Source organism: Topomyia yanbarensis, chromosome 3 (genome assembly GCF_030247195.1).
Source record: "Topomyia yanbarensis strain Yona2022 chromosome 3, ASM3024719v1, whole genome shotgun sequence".
Taxonomy (NCBI): Eukaryota; Metazoa; Arthropoda; class Insecta; order Diptera; family Culicidae; genus Topomyia; species Topomyia yanbarensis.
In genome coordinates, this window is record NC_080672.1 from 58136704 (window position 1) to 58161794 (window position 25091).

General features: G+C 39.2%; 1 protein-coding gene across 1 annotated transcript in view; it reads right to left on the minus strand.

The window, feature by feature from the left end:
* Positions 1-25091, minus strand: part of LOC131690922 (insulin-like receptor) — a 426227-nt gene that overhangs the window by 320159 nt on the left and 80977 nt on the right. The window lies entirely within an intron of this gene.

A 25091-nucleotide genomic window follows, 5' to 3' on the forward strand; every position in this document is an offset into this window, starting at 1 on the left:
TCATCAAAAATTTGGCATTATTAATACGCATAATATTTACATGTGTCATACAGAATCGTATATGTAGAAAAACGTTGTAAACTGCACGCTCATGCCTTGATACACACGTCGGAAGCTCATCACGGTGCAAAATGCAAAATTCGGGCACTAGCTTAACGAAAGATGACTTATCCACCTATTTCGTCACGTTTTGCTCTACTAACAATTTATTTTACGTTATTAAAACGTCTAGAAGGTTATAATTTGAAATCATATTGGATTAATATTGGCTTCTACGACGTACCGATTTTACTGTAGTAGTTCACAAAACTTCAAACTACTACAATGTATTGCGTAAAACATCTAAGTGCAATCACAAAATATTCTACATTTTTCAAATCATTCTGAGATTTTAGACCTAAAATAAGTCTTGTTCGATGCCCTACAGTATTTCAAAACACTAGATGTTCTATGAAGGAACACAAATTAAAAGTTTTACAAATTATTAATTTTATATTACTTGACGTATGCAGTATCACATATTTCTACGGATTCGTATAATTTGTATTAACATTGTACTAAACCCAGTTGAGCAGCCAGCAGCCTTCAAAATACGAATTTTATAACGCATTGCTATTTACTAAAAATTGAATAACTTTCGCAATTTTCATCGGATCCAAACTAACAAGTGCTTATTTTCATTGGTTATAAGCAGGCTTTAATTTGCCAAAAAAAAAAATATAATTTTTAGGATTGCTTTATCTTGCCGAAAATGTTGATCACACTCTCATTTTTCTTCAAAAAATGACGAAAAATTAAGAAAAAATCCAAAAGATTCGTAAATGACGTCAGAACCAGTAGTCGCTTTAAAACAAAATGTTCTAAAGATCGAAAGTGCATTCAATTGCCTTTAATTCAACATAATAAAATTTCATATCGATGCACTATAACCGAAGATAATTGGATTTTACTGAACGTACTTTTATTTTTAAAGGTGAAATTCATTTTTTCACTGTAACTCGAAAACCGTTCTACTGTAAATTTTTTTAACCTCATTTTCGAATTCAGCACGCAATTTTACATCAGAAAAGGTGTTCGAATATTGAAGTTCAGATTTTTATTTTTATTTTGTAAACTAGTGTAATAGACAAGGCGAAGAGAAATTACGAATAATTGCTGATATCATATTAGTTCCATTACTCTTTGAAAGTATGCTCTAAAAAAATATGACAGCATGAACAGAAATTACGAAAATCGTGACCAAGATCCTGAAATCATGAAATCATGAGCATGAATTGCTCTATTCATGACTGAAATATCACGATAACATGAACATAAGTTACAAAAATCGCGACTAAGATCCTGAAATCATGAATACAAATCACACAACTCGTGACAAAATATTTAAAATCGTGACAAAGATCCTGAAATCATGAACATGCATCACTCTACTCATGACTAAAATATCACGATAACGTGAATAGAAATTACAAACATCGTTACTAAGATCTTGAAATCATGAACTTTAGTCCCGCTAATGTCCAGAGCATTTACAAGAATCGCGAATAAGCTCTTGAAATCATGAGCTTCGTTTGACTGTCGACTTAGTATTCCCAAATCATGACAAGGATCACAACAAAAACTAAACATGTCCAGGGAACAAAAACAGTAACCCAACCAAACATTCTAATGTTACGACATGTATATATTCGGGGCGAACTGGTTTTTAAAAAACACAAATAGTTTCATGAATACGAGCTTTATTATTCATAAATTCAGGAACTTGGTCACGGTTTTCGTAAATCATTCAGTTCACGAAATCGTGTCCGTTTGTTCATGAATTTATGAACGGATTTTTTTCCGTGTGCCTATCGTCCATTATGTCTAACGTCCATTATGCCTACCGTACTTATGGCTAACGTATGTATGCCTAACTTACTTAGGCCTAACGTCGCGCACCCAAATCCCCGATTAACATGGATAACGATGCTAATCTGATATATTCTGATTCATGATACACGCGAAAACTGTTCTAAATTAAGAATCAGCCTGAATAGCCAGAACAGCACACCACACATTTCATCATTAAACTTCGATTATGATATCTTGGATAAAAACATCCCGAAAACAAAAACGATTTTTTTCCTTTTAGTTTTAATACATAACGCTACTAGTAAAAAGTTTTCGCGCCCTGCCAGTCATCTTTTCGAACGTTAACGTCGCGTTCTATTTATGCTGGTATAATACACAGCGATCGAGAAGACGCCACGGCAATACAAAAAAAATCCCACAAACTGATGCCACAACCCTCGATCGAGTACGACGCAACGCGCGTGCGGTCCGACATAACAAAAAAAAATAACTAGAACATAATGTAACGTGTCATTTTATCTTAATTAAATTTTCCGCCTATTCGCGCCTTTTCCAAGCGGCTGTCTTGGCACGTCGCGGTCGGTGTTCAGTAGACTCCTCTCCGTCGCCGTCCGTCAGTCACTCAGTCAGGCTCAATTTTCTCGCGCATCAGCCATCAACTTCTATGTTTATTAAGGATCACAGAAGACAATCGTCGTGGCGTGGCGTGGCATATGCGATACTACAAGAAAAAACGCGTTTTCCGTCAGCACTTGCAATGTGCGTGGCAGCCGCCAAGAACATTCTCAATCTGTCTGTCTATCGAATCGTTGGGATCATCGCTAAACAGCCACGAACGACGCGTTCATCTCGCTGTGTACCTACTTCGGATTCCCCTTGACACCGGATAGCATAAGTTTACCCCTCTTCACCCGGGTTAAAATGTTCATACTGGGTATGACACTATTACCTGTTTGTGTTGTTAATAAATTCAAAAGCAGTCCCATCAAGATCGAATCTGGAACGCACTAGTGTTAAAAAGCTAGATAATTAATTGTTTAATTTAAATCAGAAGCAATTTTGGATCCGTTAATCACAACTCAGTCAACAGATGTCTTATTTGTCAGGTGCGCCTTCGAGTGGAACTCCGCTCTTGTTGTAATCTTTTAACCTGAACAAATAATAAAATGGAGATCAGTAAAAATTAAAAATTTAGTTCTTCACCTCCAACTGTTCCGCATTTTCACTTCATAATTGTGTTCATTGTTTATTTATGAGTATGCTACTTACTACCCGGGCTCATCGTCGCAAAAATGTTTCAGTTTCCGCGTACGAATTACGAATTATAGCATAATTCTAAACAACGTGTCATTTTTCACTATATGTAATTAGTCCACCAATCATCCTAATGTAGCAGAACTAACATCTTGTTCAGTCATTTCAAGAAAAATTGTGCCGGTGGTAAAATTATCATAAAATGCTCCAAATTTCCGTTCCGCCGACGAAAGCACGGTAGACAATTTCGTGACTACATTGTATAACAGGGGCTACGTGATCCCTTCTTGCCCTTCATTCTTCCGTGCCAATCGTTTACCGAAACCCGCTATCCGCGGTCCGCGCACCTGTCAGCAACGGCGGCGGCGGCAGTAGCAGGCAAGAGCGAAAAAACAACTCCCATTCCGGCTTCCTTTATTATTAATTTCATTAGTTTTATAGACCGCAACTAGTCACGGTTCCGAGGGCTTCCGATTCGTGCACCTTGACTCGTCTCAGGTTAGTCCTGCACTACCACCACCACCACCACCAGCAACAACCGCGTGGCGGACTGCCGAGATGGGTACATAATTTTATTAGCGCATTAATAAATTAAGCACCTTTAATTGTACCTATTTCGGAACCACTTTCAGCAGCAGCAGCAGCTGACTTCTGTGACTGTTTCGGTGTTTGTTTTCTTCCCCCCCCCCCCAAAAAAAAGAACTGATGTCTACCGACTGAATTGAAGAGGCGCCCGGCCCTTTCACCGGGTTTATCTGGATCCGGTGCAGGCAGGGCAGACACACACATACACAAACACCCATCGCTTTGGTCGAGGAGTTATCGGAAGCAGTTAATGAGAGGGACGCAACCGGACATTTGTTGATTTCTGATTGTCGAACTGGACCTAGTGATCAGGCTAATTACTGCCCGGCCCAACTCGGGGTGTGCAGCATTTTGCGGATATTTTCTGGTATTTATTTGCAAGTTTGTAGTTACCGTAGGTTGATACCGGTGTGTAGCAGATAAGGGAAGATTTGTAGTGGAATTCAAATTTTTGGTATTGATCGCTCTTAATTTGGGGTGCGTGACGTTTAGTATTAGCACGTTAAACATGGACGACTGGCACAATTTAAAAAAAAATATTTTAGCCTTAGGCTTGTTTTTTCGTATATTTGCATATTCGTTGAATGAAAAGTTATAAAACGTTCCATTCTTCATTTCATGAGCTGTTCTTCAAAGCAAATATTTTCTCCTTCAACGATAACAGCTTGCATGTATTTTATCCATACTTAAATTCAAATAAGATTGATTTGAAAACAGGGGTGTTGAGCCCACTTTAGGAATGCTTATATTATGACTATATGCGAATCCGACCTCACAATTAGCGATATGTGGGCAATCACGGTCAATATGACAATATGATAACATAAGAGGAATTCCATGAGAAAACAGCCGACCGCAAAATATGACCATCGTCGATTCGAGCGATCTCCATGATTTTCTCTGCCTAGTGCAATATTTTCGTACGCTACCAATTTTCAAAAGGGCGTAGACGTATAGCTTTCAAATGGTTTACAATACAATAGAATTTCGCGCTAAATCGTATTCAGAGTAGGCAGCACTCTCTCAGATTTTAATGAAACTTTCTGTACATGAAAAAAATGTCACAAAAAGCCACTTTGCATACTTTGTTTTTCCAAAAATGATGTAGACTGTCTTTTGAAAAGGGTCAAACTTTTATTTGCCAATTTTTTTCAAGCGGCTATAGTCTAAAAATGACAAATCCTACAAAAAAAATGTTGTAGGGGTGATTTTCACAAAATAAGCCAAGTTTTTTAATAAAAAAATTGAAAAAAAACTTCTTCGACTTCTACACTGAAAAAAAAATCAATTTTAAAAATTTAAAGTCGATTTCCAAAAAAAACTTTATTTGGTTGAAATTTTGTTCCAAGATAGGTAATTATGTTCCCTACCTACCGCCAAAAATTCAAGTTGGGGACTGTCAAGGAGAAAATTTATTTGAAAAAAAAAAACTTTTCGTTGTCCAAAGTGATTTTTTTTCAGTGCATTTTTAGCAAAAACTAAACCAATGATAGTCATAATCATCTCAGAATCTAATTTCCCAACTGCTAGTTGCCTGATACATGCAAAAAGTACCAATAACGAATTTGGTATGTATTCCTAACAAACTTGAATGAAGATTGGAAGACTGAATGATTTTTTTCAGTGTATTCTTATAGAAAACTAAACCAATGAAAGTCTTTCGCAGTCTTCCAGTCTTCCAATCTTCAACAGTCTTCCAGTCTTCTAGTCTTTCAGAGTCTTCCCGTCTTGCACAGTCTTCCACAAACTTCCAGTCTTCAACAGTCTTCCAATCTTCCACAGTCTTCCACAGTCTTCTAGTCTTTCAGTCTTCCAGTCTTGCGCAGTCTTCCACAAACTTCCAGTCTTTCAATCTTCCAGTTTTCCACAGTCTTCCACAGTCTTCCAGAGTCTTCCAGTCTTCTCGTCTTCCACAGACTCCCAGTCTTCGACAGTCTTCCACAGTCTTCCACTCTTCCACAGTCTTCCAATCTTCCACAGTCTTCCACAGTCTTCTAGTCTTTCACAGTCTTCCAGTCTTGCACAGTCTTCCAGTCGTCCACAAACTTCCAGTCTTCCCCAGTCTTCCAATCTTCCAGTATTCCACAGTCTTCCACAGTCTTCCAGAGTATTCCAGTCGACAGTCTTCCAGTCTTCCACAACCTTGAAGTCTTCCATAATCTTTCAGTCTTCCAATCTTCCAGAGTCGTCCAGTCTTCCACAGTCTTCTAGTCTTCGACAGTCTTCCACAATCTTCCAGTCTTCCATAATCTTCCAGTCTTCCAATCTTCCACAGTCTTTCAGTCCTCCACAGTCTTCCAGTCTTCCACAGTCTTCCACAACCTTGCAGTCTTCCATAATCTTTCAGTCTTCCACTCTTCCACAGTCTTCCAATCTTCCACAGTCTTCCACAGTCTTCTAGTCTTTCACAGTCTTCCAGTCTTGCACAGTCTTCCAGTCGTCCACAAACTTCCAGTCTTCCCCAGTCTTCCAATCTTCCAGTTTTCCACAGTCTTCCACAGTCTTCCAGAGTATTCCAGTCGACAGTCTTCCAGTCTTCCACAACCTTGAAGTCTTCCATAATCTTTCAGTCTTCCAATCTTCCAGAGTCTTCCAGTCTTCCACAGTCTTCTAGTCTTCGACACTCTTCCACAATCTTCCAGTCTTCCATAATCTTCCAGTCTTCCAATCTTCCACAGTCTTTCAGTCCTCCACAGTCTTCCAGTCTTCGACAGTCTTCCAGTCTTCCATAATCTTTCAGTCTTCCACAGTCTTCCACTCTTCCACAGTCTTCCAATCTTCCACAGTCTTCCACAGTCTTCTAGTCTTTCACAGTCTTCCAGTCTTGCACAGTCTTCCAGTCGTCCACAAACTTCCAGTCTTCCCCAGTCTTCCAATCTTCCAGTTTTCCACAGTCTTCCAGAGTATTCCAGTCGACAGTCTTCCAGTCTTCCACAACCTTGAAGTCTTCCATAATCTTTCAGTCTTCCAATCTTTCAGAGTCTTCCAGTCTTCCACAGTCTTCTAGTCTTCGACAGTCTTCCACAATCTTCCAGTCTTCCATAATCTTCCAGTCTTCCAATCTTCCACAGTCTTTCAGTCCTCCACAGTCTTCCAGTCTTCCACAGTCTTCCACAGTTTCCCAGTTTTCAACAGTCTTCCAGTCTTTCACAGTCTACCAGTCTTCCAGTCTTCCACAATCTTCCAATCTTCCACAGTCTTCCAGTCTTCCACAGTCTTCCAGAGTCTACCAGTCTTCCAGTCTTCCACAATCTTCCAGTCTTCCATATTCTTCCAGTCTTCCACAGTCATCCAGTCTTCGACACTCTTCCAGCCTTCCACAGTCTTCCAGTTCTCTACTGGAAGACTGTCAAAGATTGGAAGACTGTGGAAGACTGAAAGACTGTCACAGTTTTCCGGTCCTCCATAGACTACCAGTCTTCCACAGTCTTCCAGAGTCTACCAGTCTTCCAGTCTTCGACAGTCTTCCACAGTTTTCAAATCTTCCACAATCTTCCAGAGTCTACCAGTCTTCCACAGTCTTCCCTTAATCTTCCAGTCTTCCATAATCTTCCACAGTCTTCCACAGTCTTCCAGCCTTCCACAGTGTTCCAGTCTGCCACAGTCTTCCAGTCCTCCATAGTCTTCCAGTCTTCCACAGTCTTCCAGTCCTCCACAAAGACTGTGGAGGACTGGAAGACTGTGACAGTCTTTCAGTCTTCCACAGTCTTCCGATCTTCCACAGTCCTCCAGTCTTCCACAGTTTTCCAGTCTTCCAATCTGCCACAGTCTTCCAGTCCTTTACAGTCTTCCAGTCCTCCTTAGTCTTCCAGTCTTCCAATCTTCCAGTCTTCCACAGTCTTCCAGTCCTCCATAGTCTTCCAGTCCTCCACAATCTTCCAGTCTTCCACAGTCTTCCACAATCTTCCACAGTCTTCCAGTCCGCTACAGTCTTTCAGTCTTCCACAGTCTTCCAGTCTTTCACAGTCTTCCAGTTTTCCAGTCTTCCACAGTCTTCCAGAATTTCACAGTCTTTCATAGTCTTCCAGTCTTCCATAATCTTCCAGTCTGCCACAGTATTCCAGTCTTTCACAGTCTTCCACAGTCTTCCAGACTTCCATAGTCTTCCAGTTTTCCACAGTCTTCCAGTCCTCCACAGTCTTCCAGTCTTCCACAGTCTTCCACAAACATCCAGTCTTCCAGAGTCTTCCACAGTTTTCCAGTCTTCCACAGTCTTCCAGACTCACATAGTCTTCCAGTTTTCCACAGTCTTCCAGTCCTCCACAGTCTTCCAGAGTCTTCCAGTCTTCCACAAACTTCCAGTCTTTCAGAGTCTTCCAGTCTTCCACAGTCTTCCAGTCTTCCAGTCTTCCACAGTCTTCCAGTCTTTCACAGTCTTCCAGTCCTCCACAGTCTTCCAGGCTTCCACAGTCTTCCACAGTTTTTTTACTTATAAAATTGCGGAATTTTTCTTGAAAACAACAATTTTTATTTGAAATGAGAAAAAGCCTCTGTATTGAAAACATATCTCGAAAACTCAATTTTTTAGAAAGAATGTGCATGCAAGTTTGTAATAAATCGGTTAAGTAGTTTTTGAATGGCAGTTAACAGCGCAAATCGTGTTTTTTCCAGAGACGTTATACAAAAAGCTCCGTCACCGTCACCGAGTCGCTTGTCAAAATTTTTGCCAGGGAAAATTACAAAATGTTTCTTAAATGATATATTATAATGCGCCAAAGTTTTGATCAATTCGCTTCACCAAAATTTAAAAAAAACGCGAAAAATTGATACGAAAATTGATAAAATAGAACAATGAATAAAACAAATGAAATGGATGAATTGAATAAAATTAATGAACAAAAATTTAAAAAATGCAGAAAGCAAATAAAGTAATTAAAAGGAAGAGAACGTATAAAATGAGTAAAATGAACATTCTGAATAAAACGAATAAAATGAATGAGTCTGATAAGATGAGTAAAATGAAGAATATTAATAAAACGAATTATATGGAAGAGATGAACAAAATTAATAAATCATACAAGATTTTAAAAAATAATCAAAATGAATAAAATAAATAAATAATATGGATAAAATATAATATCAATAAAATGAATAGAATTAATAAAAAATGAATATAATTGTTGAAAAGAACAAAAAGATCAAAAACAAACAGAAAAAATGAAATACTGAGTACATTGTATGGATTGGAAAATATGGATGAAATGCATAAAATGAAAACAAGGAGCAAAATAAGTGAAATGCACACCATATATGAAATGAATAAAATCAACTGAAATGAACAAAATGAATAAAAAATGGCAGAATGAAATAAATGATTAAAATGAAATGACCATATATTTAAAATTAGTTCAATTATCGAAACGCACAAAATAGACAAAAACGAATAAAATCCTTGAAATTATTAACCCTTTACGAAGCGATTTTTTTCATTGTTAATACTGTTATTTTTAGCTTAATATAGGGTTTCGGGGTCGCTCATTCTGATTCTGACGTCGAAAATGTAAAATTCAAAATGGCGGATCCCATATGGCGACTGTGCTTGGCTAAATTTCATGTTTTTATATTGGCCTAAAACGTCTTACAAGGGGGTTTTCGGGGTCACTGATTCTGATTCTGATTCTGACGTCGAAAATCTAAAATTCAAAATTCAAAATGGGGGATCCAATATGGCGACCGTGCTTAGCTAAATTTCATTTTATTTATATTGGCCTAAAACGTCATACAAGGGGGTTTTCGGGGTTACTAATTCGGATTCTGACGACGAAAATGTAAAATTCAAAATGGCGTATCTACTATGGCGAACGTGCTTGGCTAAATTTCATGTTTTTTTTTATATTGGCCCAAAAGTCCTACAAGGGGATTTTCGGGGTTGCTGATTCTGATTGTGACGTCGAAAATGTAAAATTCAAAATGGCGGATCCAATAAGGCGACTGTGCTTGGCTATTGTGTAGCCGCCATTTTTATAACTAATAAGAATTCACACATTTTTGTGCTAGTTGTACTCCTTTCATCCCTAAGCATTAATTAAAAGAAAGCATTCGTATTTATATGTCAACGCTAACTAGAAATGCAATAAAAACATAGGAGAAGTAGGTTCAACCGCGTAGCAAAGGGATAAACTGTAAAAATATGAATATAAAATTCAAATGACGACAAAAATGATTTACATAAAGTTAATGAATAAATCAAATTAGAAATTGAGAACCATTGTTTCAGAATATTCTGAAATGTTCGTGAAAATACCATGGTAGAGACAACAACAAAACACCGTATTGTCAGCATCACCCCAGCAAAAAACGATAGACCTTAGGGACCATCTATAAATGAATTTGAGTGATTTTGATTTTTTAGAAATAAGAACTTCAAACTTTTTCTATCAATAATAGCGGCTTTTCAAATAGTTTCCAGTTTGTATGGGATCGTAAGCTAATTGTGTTACTCATAGAATTTAAAAGCGTGCTGACGTGATAGTATTGGAAGTCTGCTTCACTTTTTCAGCCCTCAAAAGCGCACAATTTCATTTTCCTCGAATTGCGGGCAAAGCACCTGGGAGGGCCTGACAAGCCAAACCTCGTATTCGTTGTCTGTCTAGATTAACTGCCCGAACACTCAGAATATATACAGCTATTCATAACTGGTGCAGGTGCAATTTTCGAAAAATATTTATACAATTAATTAGGGTCAAAATCAAGCTGTAGCAAATTGGGTGGTAAAAAGTAACGCTATCCGAGGATGTTTGCCCCTACCCATCACAACCATCGTAATGAATGATCATCGGAGAATTTTATCAAAATAAGTCAATTAGTGCTCGATCCACGAGTTTGTGACACGGCATTTCACCGGCGAGCGAATTCAATCCAAGGGCCCCACCGGTCCCGGCTCAGACACGAGCAGTTTAACGCTAATCCGAGCTTCGAGCGCACCTATAGTTATACAATGTTTTATTCAGGCGGCTGTGTGTCTGCGCCTGGGGGGCAACAGGGCGGAACAATCTGTGTGTGAGATATACGAAAACCACGCCACGGTTTGTTAGTTCAGGAGCTCTATGAAGTTATTGTCTGTAAAATATTTTAAGGTTAAGTGACGGATGGGGTTGATTCGCGTGAAATTGGACTGATTTCGTAGGCCGCCACTTGATGGGAACCGTTTCAGCACCCGCCCGGTCGGCTAGTGTTCGTTTCTCGATACGACGCAAAGTGCATTGTTTCTTCTGCGGAATTAACTCATCGGATCCGACATTTCGCTCGCTGTGTTCTGGCTAGTTGAGCATTGCGTCGGAAGAATTGCATTCTATTAGCACGACACGTTACGCCGTGCACTGCGAACCTACAGCACCGACTCGCGTAGATCACTATAATCACAGACGACAAGAGTGGAGTCAGCCTTCGTTAACCAGCCCGACTGGGTAATTGATCCGACTGTTTTGTAAGCATTGCAACAATGTTGCAACGACGAGTGAACGACGAGAAAGGCACCGAAAGATCGAGTCTTCGGAAAATGCAGTCATCATAAACAAATTGTTGGCATTCTCGAGACACTCTTCATGCTTCGCGCACTGTCGCCTCACTGCCAACCAGAACCCACGGCAACCTCCTGTCGTTTGTCATGGCGAGCCAGGATTGTGTCACCATCAGCGCAAGGGGCTACACGATAAAGAAAATTCGACTTGAAGAACAACCGCAAAATTAGATCGGTTAACCATACAAATACTAACCAACAAACCACAAACTAAAAAACATCAACAACAAGAAACGAAACGAACGAGAGCGGAACAAAAAAAAAACACTCGCAGGAATGCGTCTGCCCTAGTGAGAATAAACGTGCAGCCAGCCAGACAGGATTACGACGCACGCGGCGGTGCAGTGTGGTGCAGCCGATCGCAGAACAACTTACGAATCGAGCAACACCGCGTCGGACAATTTCCTTTCGCACAGCGGGTTGTCACTACTGCTGCTGATGGTGTGGGGTGGGAAAATGCGCGACAAAAGCGCATCCGACCCGATGTGGTCGGGTTTAAAAATAACGCAATTTGCTGCATGTAAATACCTCTGCATACTATCGGGCCAAATTTGATCGGGTTTGTTTTTTTTTTGTTTTGGGTGTCTGGTGGTAAGATCATGTGCCCAAACTAAACACTTAAGCTGTGTTTATTGCGTTCCACATTTGGATCAGTTGGAGTGATACAGAGAAAATACAGCTCACGATAGAAGCGGGTCCTTCAGCGACTTATGATAGTGGGGACATACTAAACAGAAACTGAGACCCGTTTCGGCAATTACAGTCCATTAGCGAACGACAACTGTATTTCTGAGAAGGATTTTGTGACACAATCTGAAATTCGGTAAACCGAAAAGAAAACGAAGCCCAATTTCGATTATTTTATTTCTATGTTAAATCGTCAAGATCATTTTTATTATCTGGCTTTGTTAGCGACTCCGGCGTTAATGCATAACTCTATGCTATAGCAAACTTTTGGTTACATGGAAAAAATCAGTTCATAAATTCATAAACAATTTTCTTGAACTGAACGATTTACGAAAACCGTGACCAAGTTCCTGAAATTATGAATAATAAACCTCGTATTCATGAAACTAGTGTTTTCTAACTGTTACTGTTGTTGTTCCCTGGACATGTTTATTTTTTGTTGTGATTCTTGTTCATTGTTTGGGAATACAAAGTCGACAGTCAAACGTTGTTCATGATTTCAAGAGCTTATTCACGATTTTTGTAAATTCTCCTGACATTAGCAGGATTAAAGTTCATGATTTCAAGATCTCAGTCGCGATGTTCGTTATTTCTATTCATGTTATCATGATAGGGGAATTTATTCGGCTGTTCAGTCATGTAAATTTTAGCGAACACTAATTATGGTAATGTCCAAACTTTTCAACCGTTGGTTCCGGTCTTCTTCAGTGGATATTCTCTATAATGTTCTTGTTACTCGCTTTTTCAAGGCGATCTATTGTCATTATAACTGCCTTCCAATGATTTGGCGCTAAAAATTGGTCGCGCTGTTTTATTTGATACTCGGGAAAAAAAATTCTTGTCACCGGAGGAAACACTTTTTTCGGGCACGGAGGTAAAACTCCAAGAACATTATAGAGAATCTCCACTGAAGAAGACCGGAACCAACGGTCGAAACGTTTGGACATTGCCAAAATTAGTGTTCGCTAAAATTTACATGACTGAACAGCCGAATAAATTCCCCTGAAACAACCACAGTCGTAACAACACCCAACAGTTATCGTGATATTTTAGTCATGAGTAGAGTGATTCATGTTCATGTTTTCAGGATCTTTGTCACGATTTTAAATAATTTTTTTCACGAGTTGTGTGATATGTGTTCATGATTTCAGGATCTTAGTCGCGATTTTTGTAGCTTCTGTTCATGTTATCATAATATTTTATTTTAGAGCTTACCTTCAAAGAGTAATGTAACTAATGTTCATGATATCAGCAGTTTTATCATGGTATTCGTAAGTTCTCTTTGTCTTATCGTGATATATTATTTTTTGGTTACTAACGGTTTTTTACTCGGAATAACGTGAATACGAAATACGAAATGGATCAGTTAAATAAGACTTATTTGCGATATCTGGTTCTGTGAACTATATCACGCACACTATTTGGGGTTCTCAGTGCAGTTTTCGTTTGACTGACCGGACATCACAATGAACATTATCAAATGAATAACGATGTTCGAGGTCCTAATAGTTTTTTATGTCTACTGCTCGTGCCTATTACTGGTCGCTAGCAGCTGAATATTTCATGAAAAAGTGCATGTAACAAAAATGATTCCACGAATAGTACTCCAAATTTTGTGAACGAGGTCACGTAAATATTGCATTACCATGTTGCATGAAATTGTAAATGATTAGGAATATCTTCTAAATATCACAAGCACGCAAAAAGATACTAGATAGCTCGTAAATCATGTACTAGGAGTCATAAACCAGTTCACGAATACATGAATATTATTTCACGATTTCGTGAACTATTTCACGAGCACGGATATTGGATCGTGACTAACATGTTAGGAATAATGAACCAGTTCACGAATACATGAATAATATTTCATGATTTCGTGAACTATTTCACGAGCACGGAGATTGGATCGTAACTAATATATTAGGGATCATGAATTAGTTCACGAGGATTGAATGGATTCATGAATAAAATTCCGAATTTCGTGAAATAGTTCACGAGGAAAAATATAGAATATTTTGATTTTGTGATTTAATGTTCCTATATCTATGAAAAAATCATGAGTCAACCTTTGGTTTTATGATTAGTGTTCATAAAGTTGTCAACTAGTTCGCGTGCTGAGAATCGAATTGTAAATAACTTTGCAGAAACCGTGACTGAAGTTCACAAAAAACAATATTTTCACTAACGAAAGCGTTATGCTGGCGTTACTGAAACTGAACTGAAATTGAACAGAATTATAAAAGCCATGACTTTTGTTCATGGTCCTGTTTTCGTAACGTAAAAACGTGATTGTTCCAGAATTCATGGCGCTTTATTCACCATTTTGGGAACAATTTTTTTCCGTGTAAAGAACTAGTATTATTTTTGAGAACCTTGTTAACCTAACAATTCGAATGGCTACTCCTAAGTGGTTATCTTTTGCAGGTAGTCCCCGCCATCCTTCCGTTCAAAGGTTCGCTATTCCGCTTGTTCATTTTTCGATCTGTTTCCCCATTACCAACTTCAATCTTGTTGCAGGATTTGGATCCAATGTGTACGAAATCTGGACAAATCCTCGATGGGAGTTGAAGTTGCTTCTGTGCCAAGTTTTCCGTGCGGCAATGTGGTAAGTAGAGGAGGGGGGGGGCGATGCTACACCCAACTGCATATTATACCTTTTATTTGAGACTTGTTTTGAGAAAATCGGTGCGGTCATCTCCGAGTAACCGATGCGCAATTGTTGGTCACACACAGCCATACACAAATACGAATACACATGTTTTTCGAACTCAACAAAGAGAGTCGAATGGTATACGAGTGTCGGCCAACAATTTCAAGCAATTTGTAACTCATTTTAATTATTTTTGCATCATCTATACATATATTGGTTACCGGTATATATGGGAATATCACATATGGCCGCATACTTCAACCCGTAACACAGGAACCAGAACTCCGATTCAATGAAAATTTAGTAGCATTCAATAGGGATGTTCTAGCTTTCACTTGAGACTAACTTTGTGAAAATCGAGTCAGAAATTTTTGAAAAGCAGATGTGAGTTCAATTCAGGAACTTAACCACTTTCCCGAGGCTTCTGGTTCCGCCGAACGTGTCCAATGTGGCCAACGTGGATTTTTATTGGGCATCAGTGAGCTGATATTATCAGTCTAAACATTTTCGAACACATATTATGAAGTTTTGCATTTTTAGATACCATGCTGATCCCGATTTATATGGGAATTTCATGCGTGGCCCCGCTCCTCAACACGTAACTCCGGAACTGGAAGTCGGAATTGAATGAAATTCAATAGCAGCCTATAGGAACGTTGTACTTTTCATTTGAGACTAAGTTTGAAAAAATCGGTTCAGCCATCTCTGAGTAACCGATGTGCATATTTTTGGTCTCATACATACATACACACGCACATACATATGCACACACATACGCATACTAGAGTGGGACATGGTTATACGAAAAAAATAAAATTTAGCTCCGAATAACTTTTTGGGTCCCATTTAGCTCCCAGAACAACTCTGCGAATTTTTAGCTCGATCGGTGAAACTATATTTTTGCGCCCACTGTTTAAAGTTTACATGGGATTTCGTATGGGAAAATTGTCTGTTGCAAATTACTTCTTCCAAGAGTCGCCCGTTACCCCCTAAAAATAAATAGATGTCTGATTTTTATAGGAAATTTATTAAGGAAACAAATTCTGATACTTGTGGAAAAAGTTATTAAGCAAAAACTGATTGATGCCCTGAAGATTGATGAAAATTTCACTTTTCATAGCATCATTCATAGCTTTTGACGGTCTAATAATATTCAAAATTTTTAACTTTCTCTTATTATGTACAAAAGAAGCCTCAATTTATCCCTCAAAACCTTGCGAAGTGGCCAAATAGTATAGATAAACGATTTAGATACATTAAGAGAGGATTAAAACAAAATTGCGTATAATTGGACAACCAACAGCAGTGGTGCTTGAAAAAATGAATATTTTATCAATCGTTAGAGTATCAATCAGTTTCTGCTTAATAACTTTTTTCTCAAGCGTCAGATCGTTTTGTGGTTTTTCAGACTTTGTTTGTTAAATTTCCTATAAAAGCCACGTAACGATTTATTTTTAGGAAGTAATGGGCGACTCCTGGAGGAATTATTTTGTAAAAGATAATTTTCTCGTGCAAAATCCCATATAAACTTCAAACAATGGGCGCAAAAATATAGTTTCACCGATCGAGCTAAGAATTTGCACAGTTATTCTAGGACCCAAATGGTACCTAAAAAGTTGCTCGGAGGTGGAATCTAATTTTTGTCCCACCCTACTGTGCAACTTAGCGGATGTAAACAGTACACTCTAAAGAGAAACTGGGCAAAATTTGGTTCATTTCAGTCAAGTAAGAAAAATGTTACGTAAATTAAAAAGTGTCGCAATAATTAGCGGCTCAGTCTTATTAACCCTTTACAATTTTTCGAAAAATTCCCACTGCAAATAGAATTATTTTCGTAGCGTAAGATGTGTTTTATCCAGGAGTGGAGAATTGTGCACTGTTAGAAATTTCTGCAGGAATATAGTAAAGGGCGAACACGAAATTATTGCGACACATTCAACAGGGCATAACTTTTTTACCATTGGGTAAAAATCAACCAAATTTTGCACACTTTCTCATTGATGTGTATTGTTTACATGCTGTCAAACTCGAAGTCGTGTTTTTCGATTCAACGAAAATGGAGGTGAACCAACGCGAGTCGAGAGAACAAATTCTTTCCAAACACCTGGAATTTCCTGACCTGTCGCACCGGCAGTTGGGAAAAATGTTGAACATTCACCATTCAACCGTCTCCAGAGTGTTGAAGCGGTTCCAGGAGCGGTTGACGTTGGACCACGGCAAAGGAGCTGGAAGAAAACCGTGACCGGAGAACAAAAAGACGGAGGGAAAGGTGAAGCGGATGACTAAAGCAAATCCCAACGTCTCAAGCCGTGATTTGGCTAAAAAGATCGGCATGTCACAGAGCTACGTCCAGAATGCAAAGAAGAGAGCTGGACTACATACATACAAGGTACAGAACTTCCCAAACCGCGATGAGCAGCAACAATCGACGGCTAAAACTCGGGCACGGAAGCTCTACGAGAAGATGCTGACAAAATATGGCTGCTGTGTGATGGACGACGAAACGTATATAAAAGCCGATTTTAAGCAAATTCCGGGGTTGGAGTTTTTCACCGGCAAGAGCAAGTTCTATGTGGACGACAAATTTAAGAAGAAGAAAATGTCGAAGTTCGCCTCCAAATATCTCATTTGGCAGGCCATCTGCTCTTGCGAACTGAGGAGTGAGCCTTTCGTGACAAAGGGCACAGTAAATGACGAGATCTACAAATCTGAGTGCCTCGAGAAGCGCCTTTTGCCGTTCTTGCAGTAGCACGACGAAGCTCCGCTATTTTGGCCAGATTTGGCATCATGCCACTATTCTAAAAGTGTCCTGGAGTGGTATGAGGCCAATTCTGTCCATTTTGTTCCAAAGGACATGAATCCGCCAAACTGTCCGGAGCTGCGCCCGGTGGCAATGATGAAGTGGAAACTTCGGAATAGCAAGAGGACAGTCAAAGACGAGAAGGACAAGTTAAGAAAATGGAAAAAAACTGAGAAACTGGTACCGGATGACACTGTAAAGACTTTGATGGAGGGCATCAAGCGAAAATGCGTTCAATTTTACACGCAAGGCTCCATCGATTACCTTTTCTTTTGATTTTTGAAGTAAATATATGCATAAAATTTTGGTTTGATTTTAAACATTATAAGAAAATTGGCATGACATTTTCGGTGTCGCAATAATTTCGTGTTCGCCCTTTATTTTACCATGATCAAAATCATTAAAGAATTAAAGAAAGAATTGAAAATAAGTCGTTATGCTGAGATCAAACTAGAGAATCAATTCGATCGAGTTAAGGGGTCATAATCCAAAGTGCAAAAGGGAACAAACCATATTTCGGTAACGCCTTCGTGTCGATTATTTCTTGTGTGGGAAAGTATCGAGCAAAAAATCAAAACGAAATAACATCGACACCAAAGCACAAATCAAATTCATAACTATTCGTTCCAGATTTCCTAGCTTTATCCATAAGGTCCCACTAATCGAGTAAACTACATAATTTTCCGCATACCTGTTCGAAGAATAGCTGGGAAACACAGCAAGAGATTGCTCAACAATTTACCCCTTTGATACTAATAAGATACGATTCGACCTGCAGATCTAGTTAGGCGGCACACCACAGTTCCAAATAGACCGCCCAATAAAACCCAATCGATCTCTCAGGTACTCGCTCACCCGGATCTCTATCTAATTCACTACACTTAATCGCCTTCGATTCATTCGGCCCGGATGGTGGTGCATTCTCCCATCCCTCCACCCCTTCTATTAATCCTCTTTCAGTTCACAAGTCCCACGATGATTTTTGCAAACGGCCGTAAAGGCAGACGAGATCGAGTAGCAGAAGCAAAAAAATGCGAATTGCGCGCCTTTGATCCCGGATCATGTGTTGATGTGCCGATATTTAAGGTCCAGGTGGGGAAAAAAGACGATTTCTCCAGAATTTCGCTGATTTAGTTTCTGCAGACAGATTTCACAAATAGTACTTGTTTGATTCTAGTTAATACTGACGTTTCAGTATCCTCGTTTTTATTTGTGGACATTGTGTATTTCCATTAGAAATAATGAGTCATATAGCTGCACCAACTTGCCGAGAGTGCCTCAAGGGAGCAATCCAGAACCTTTTCTTTCTTCGTTGTTCTGCAATGACGTTTGTTATGTTATACCTCCAGGATGACGATCTCAAACTATTTCTCATTGTGCGGTCAACAGAAGATTGCATGGAACTACAGCGACCCTTCAAACCGAGACTCGGAGGGCTGAGTTTCTTATACCATTCGACTCAGTTTGTTGGGTTCGGCAAATGTCTGAGTGTGCGTATGTGTGTAGATATGTAAGTGGTTAACAGTTGAACATCGGTTACTCGGAGATGTCCAAACCGATTTTATCAATCTTAGTCTCAATACTACGGTTCGCATAGGCTGCTATTGAATTTCATTTAATTCTGACTTCCGGTTCCGGGGGTATGAGTTGAAGAGTATTGGTCACGCATACAATTTCCATTCAAATCGGTATCAGCATGTTTTCTAAAAGATGTAAAACTTCATAAAATGAGTTATAAATTGCTTGGATTTATTGAGTTTGAGCTCACTGATTCCCAATCAAATTCACATTGACCACTTTGGACACTTTCGGCGGAACCGGAAGCTTCGGAGAGTTGCTAAGTTTCTGAATTGAACTCACATCTGAAGATCCATCCGAAAATCTTTATAATCGTGACCGACCATCTTTGATTCCGGATGAAACTTTACACGTTTCACCAGCATGGAGAACTAAAACTTTTCCACAGTCATTAAGATTATTTTTACTCAAGAGCAATTTTTTAAAAGGGCATGAAAGTTTCTACATGTAGCATTTTTGAAAAAAAAATTTCGATTACCGTATTTTATAAAACAAAACTATCTTAGAACAAGTTACAGAGAATAAATGCTCCTGCACGAAAAATATATACACTGAAAAAAATGTTGTGACAAAAACAATCATTCATGTTAAAAATTTACATAGCGAAAAAACATATTTTTAATTTGTATAAACAAAAACCCAGTTTTTTTAAGCAAACAGCGTTAATTGGAAAATCCGCGTAAAAAGCGTTAATCCGCGTTAATTGGAAAATTCGCGTAAAAAACACGTTAATACGAAAATCCGCGTAAAAAAACTCTCAGCTAAAGACTTAGAATATTTTTGGAAGTTTTTTTTACGCACGGATTTCGCAATTAACACGGTTTTGACTGCAAAAGACATGGACTTTTTCCTGAAAAAAATTCTAAGTGCTTTTAAATGCAAAGAACTTTGGCAGTTTTTTGCGCGGATTTCGTAATTAACACGGTTTTTGAAAAAAATATTCCTTTATAATGCAAAAGACTGTAGATTTTCGGAAAGATGGAAGCGACGGGTCTGGACTCCTTATGGCCCGCACCTCAACAATATGGGTATTTTCGGAATGGACTTGACGAGTATGTGCCAGAAATTGATTTTTGACGCGATTTTGAAATCAAAGATGGCGACCTCCGGTTTAGCGAAAATCGCTGTAACCCAATCAATATGGGTATTTTCGGAATGATTTTGACGAGTAGGCGGCAGAAGTTTGTGTTTGACGGCATTTTGAAATCCAAAATGGCGACTTCCGGTTTAACGAAAATCGCTGTAACCCAATCAATATGGGTATTTTTGGAGTGGTCTTGACGAGTAGGTGCCAGAAATTGATTTTTGACGCCATTTTGAAATCCAAGATGGCGACTTCCGGTTTAGCGAAAATCGGTGTAACCCAATCAATATGGGTATTTTCGAAATGGTCTTGACGAGTAGGTACCAGAAACTTATGTTTGTCGCCATTTTGAAATCCAAGACGGCGACTTCCGGTTTAGCAAAAATCGCTGTAACCCAATCAATATGGATATTTTCGGAATGGTCTTGAAGAGTAGGTGCCAGAAATTGATTTTGGACGCCATTTTGAAATCAAAGATGGCGACCTCCGGTTTAGCGGAAATCGTTGTAACCCAATCAATATTGATATTTTTGGAATGGTCTTGAAGAGTAGGTGCCAGAAATTGATTTTGGAAGCCAATCAATATGGGTATTTTCGGAATGATTTTGACGAGTAGGCGCCAGAAGTTTGTGTTTGACGGCATTTTGAAATTCAAAATGGCGACTTCCGGTTTAACGAAAATCGCTGTAACCCAATCAATATGGGTATTTTTGGAGTGGTCTTGACGAGTAGGTGCCAGAAAATGATTTTTGACGCGATTTCGAAATCAAAGATGGCGATTTCCGGTTTAGCGAAAATCGCTGTAACCCAATCAATATGGATATTTTCGGAATGGTCTTGAAGAGTAGGTGTTAGAAATTTATGCTTGAGGCCATTTATAAATCAAAGATGGCGACTTCCGGTTTAGCGAAAATCGCTGTAACCCAATCAATACTTTCGGAATGGTCTTGAAGAGCAGGTGCCAGAAATTGATTTTTGACGCCATTTTGAAATCCAAGATGGCGACTTCCGGTTTTGCGAAAATCGCTGTAACCCAATCAATATGGGTATTTACGGAATGGTCTTGACGAGTAGGTGCCAGAAATTTGTTTGACGCCATTTTGAAATCCAAGATGGCGAAGATGGTCCCAAACGAAAGCTACAGCATTCCAATTGACTGCTTTAAATTTCCATGGGAATCGAAGTTCTGATTGCTGTATTACGGGCTCAAGTCTTATGCGAAATTCACATATAAACCGGTATAATCATAGCAAAATACACTCAGGTTTTTTTTTACGCGGGGGATACGAGCCGCGTAAATGAAAACCGCGTAAATGAAAACCGCGTAAATTTCAAAATCCGCGTAAATGAAAACCGCGTAAATTTCAAAATCCGCGTAAATGAAAACCGCGTAAATTTCAAAATCCGCGTAAATGAAAACCGCGTAAATTTCAAAATCCGCGTAAATGAAAACCGCGTAAATTTCAAAATCCGCGTAAATGAAGACCACTTAAATTTAAGAATCCGCGATAAAGGGAACCTCATTGATGGATACCGCGTAAATTCCAAAATCCGCGTAAATGAAAACCGCGTAAATTTCAAAAACCGCGTAAATGAAAACCGCGTAAATTTCAAAATCCGCGTAAATGAAAACCGCGTAAATTTCAAAATCCGCGTAAATGAAAACCGCGTAAATTTCAAAATCCGCGTAAAAAAATACCGCGCAAAAAAAAATCGCGTAAAAAAAAACTTGAGTGTAATGCAAAAATAATTGAAATGAGCTCTATATTGCTGGCCCTAATCACTAATTCCTAATCAAAGTCTCTTTGATCACATTCAGATTTCCTGAAAATTACCAAGTTCCTAAATTAGATTCACACCTTTTCCTCATATATTGCTGACTCGATTATTACGTAAGCCTTATTAGGCTTAAATGAAGGGTACAGTATTGACATTGATTGCTACCGAACATCATTTGAACGAACCGTAGTTATGAGTGAAAGAATCCGATCGCACGTGAATTTCCCATATAAACCTTTTTGTCTTTCTCCTTTAGAAAGGTCAGTCTGGAATAACTCTGAATTTATCAACAGAGGCCCGGAGGGTCGAAACTCTTATACCAACTGCTCCGAAGCGCACGGAATGCACAACTTCAATTCCACACTCTGGCGACGACGAGGACACCGAAGAAGTCATTTGCAAGTGCAAAACCAGTACCTATCGTGCCCGCAGATTTTAAAGACGCCGAAAAAAGTATCTTCACCTTATTGGACTTAGCTTGAAAAATATTTAGCATTCGGCATAAAATCATTACTGCCAAAACGTCCCCATCGAACGAGTGCTTGTTTGTCAAGATCAGTGCAAAAATACCATCGCACGAGCTCGCCAAAAAAACTGACCTATTTGACTTCACTCTACTGTACTAAGTGATTATGTTTAATTGTAGTGTGAAACCATTACAATCAGGTATGAAAAATACGAAAAGATGATAGGTTTTCACGCCCTTTTGAGGACCGCTGTTGAAGTACATCCAAATGTGCTTTTTCCATTCCACAACATTTCATGTAGACCAACATAGGTCAGACGATAAATTAATATGGTATTTAACGTTTTCCGATTCATTGTTGTGTTACAGAACAATTATTCAAAATAAGTCGTTAAGCGAAGATCAATCCGATGCTGCTAAGGGAGCTCACAATTCATAGAGAATAAGGAAACAAAAAAAATATATTTTGGTAACGACGCCGTCTTGACTGTTTCTTTTGTGTAAATGTATCGGGCTAAGAACCAAAGCGAACTGACACCGATCCAAAGCACACGCAAAATTTAAAACTATTCGTTCAAGCTAGTTAGTTAGTTACATCCATAAATTCCCACCGATCGAGTAAAATCCACAATTTTCGGCATATCTGTTTGAAGAATTGCTGGGAAAAACAGCAAGAGATTGCTCAACAATTTACCCGTTTCGATACTAACAAGATACGATTCGACCTGCAGATCTAGTTAGGCGGCGTACCGCAGTTCCAAATAGATCGCACAATAAAACCCAATCAATCTCCCTGCCATTCGCTCTCCCGGATCTCTAATTCACGACACTTAACCACGTTCGATCCGTTCGGCCCGAACTCCTGTGTGGCAGTACACGCTCCCATCCATCCCCTTCCAGTAATCCACTTTCAGTTCGCAAGTCCCACGATGATTTTTTTGCAAACGACCGAGAAGGCGGAAGATCGAATAGCAGAAGCAAAAAAAAAAACAAACGCGAATTGCGCGCCATTCAAGCGCGAAAGGAAACCAACATAACCTGCAAGTGAGCAAATGAAAACATAAATTCTCGAAAGGCTCTTGAACTCTGCTGCTAGCTGGCCGCTGCTGAGCCGGGCCAGCTTCTCCGAGATGATCACCGATCTTTTCAATGCGCCTCTGCTACACACAACACATCTGTACTTTAAATACCGAATACCGCTGGTACCGATGGACGGACGGACCGACCGACGCACGTAACGCCGTTGGTAGAAGATGCCTTCCTAGGTCTGTGTTCTGAATTGCTTTCATAAAATTGGCGAAATGAGACGAGGGATCCAAAACTTCGTCGCGGAATCGATATAACTATGTGTGGCGCGTCAGAGTTGTTTGAACTTGATTTATGGTTTTTTGACATTATCAATAACAATGAAGTCATTGTTCGGTCTAACTTCCAGGGAACAATGACTAATCTCGATAAAATTCAGGAGATAGAGAGCCAAACACATATTAATGATAGTTGATGATATCACATTTTTTTCTACATGGACTAGCAACTAGAAACAAAAAGATAGAACCACTTACAACTGAAATTAGCTTCTTTGCTACTTTGGCAATCGCCAACCGAAATTAAGTTTCGCAATCCCGCTGCTAAACCTATCCGGTTCACACGAACTTACTTGTGCGAATTCGGTGTCGTCGGCGGTTAGGCTTTCATCACCGAGTTCCGTAATTACGTGTAGTTTGTTTTTGTGGGCAATTTCTACTTCCTCCATGCGTCTGGCTGTGCGTGGTTCCACCCAACCATTCCGGTTTCCGCACCGTGCGTACGCGAAAGGCTACTACTCACTCTACTAGCTATGGATATGACCTCCTGCTCCGGATGGTGGTGTATACTGGATACTAAATACCGAAAGCAAAGCTTCCAAGACTACCAATTTACTTCTTTCCGACTTCTTTCGAGATCGGTGGTTGATGTTTACGATTGCATTCGGACCCTTTTTGAGGCTCACTTCGGTCGCGTCTGAACTGAACGTCGCGTCAGTGGGACTGACGAGCACGTGTGGCACGGTGAGGGGTAGGATAGGTGGAACGGTTCCGGTAGTTTGCTACTGTCGACCGTGATCGTATGCTTAACCGCAGAACTTGCAATAAAAATCAACTTTTGCGGTTTTACACAATTGCACCTTTTTTACGTCTTGTTCGGGCCGTCGGTGATTGGAAACGAGATAATAAACTTTATGGGTTTTTGGTGGTTTTTGCCCGTGGATAAAATATTCAATAACAGGCACAACACTGAGGGGGTTCAGTGATTTTTTTGTTTTCAAGCGACCCAATTTGTAATTCAATTGTTATGGAAATAGATGTTCCCATGCCAACGTGAGACGGTTTCTATAAATAGAAAAAGTAATAAACTGAGCGTCCAAGAGTACATGCTTAATTCTTAATGTTCACCGCACCGTTTGTAATTAATTTTATTGGCACAAATTAATCACTTTGTTTAGTAAAGATGACATCTTTATTGCACTATGGGCCAAAAACCGTATTCAGGAGGCCAGCATTGTTTATATTCGATGTAGTTCGTTTCAGATACGCACAGTTATGTCACAGAAAAAACTTGTTTTAATCCACCTAGTGGAATAATCGTCCCCTTCTCATTTATCCAAACTATTTTTTTATATATATATATAACTAAGTTTATTTAGGCCCAAATACGGTAGCTTAACGAGGCCAATAATTCATTTTTTAATCGAAGATGAATTGATGTTCTGTGCCATGTAATCGAAGTACAAGGACATGAATCGGGTCTGAGAATTAAGCTCGACAAGCCTTTCAAAATTTGCAATCACCAATGGGT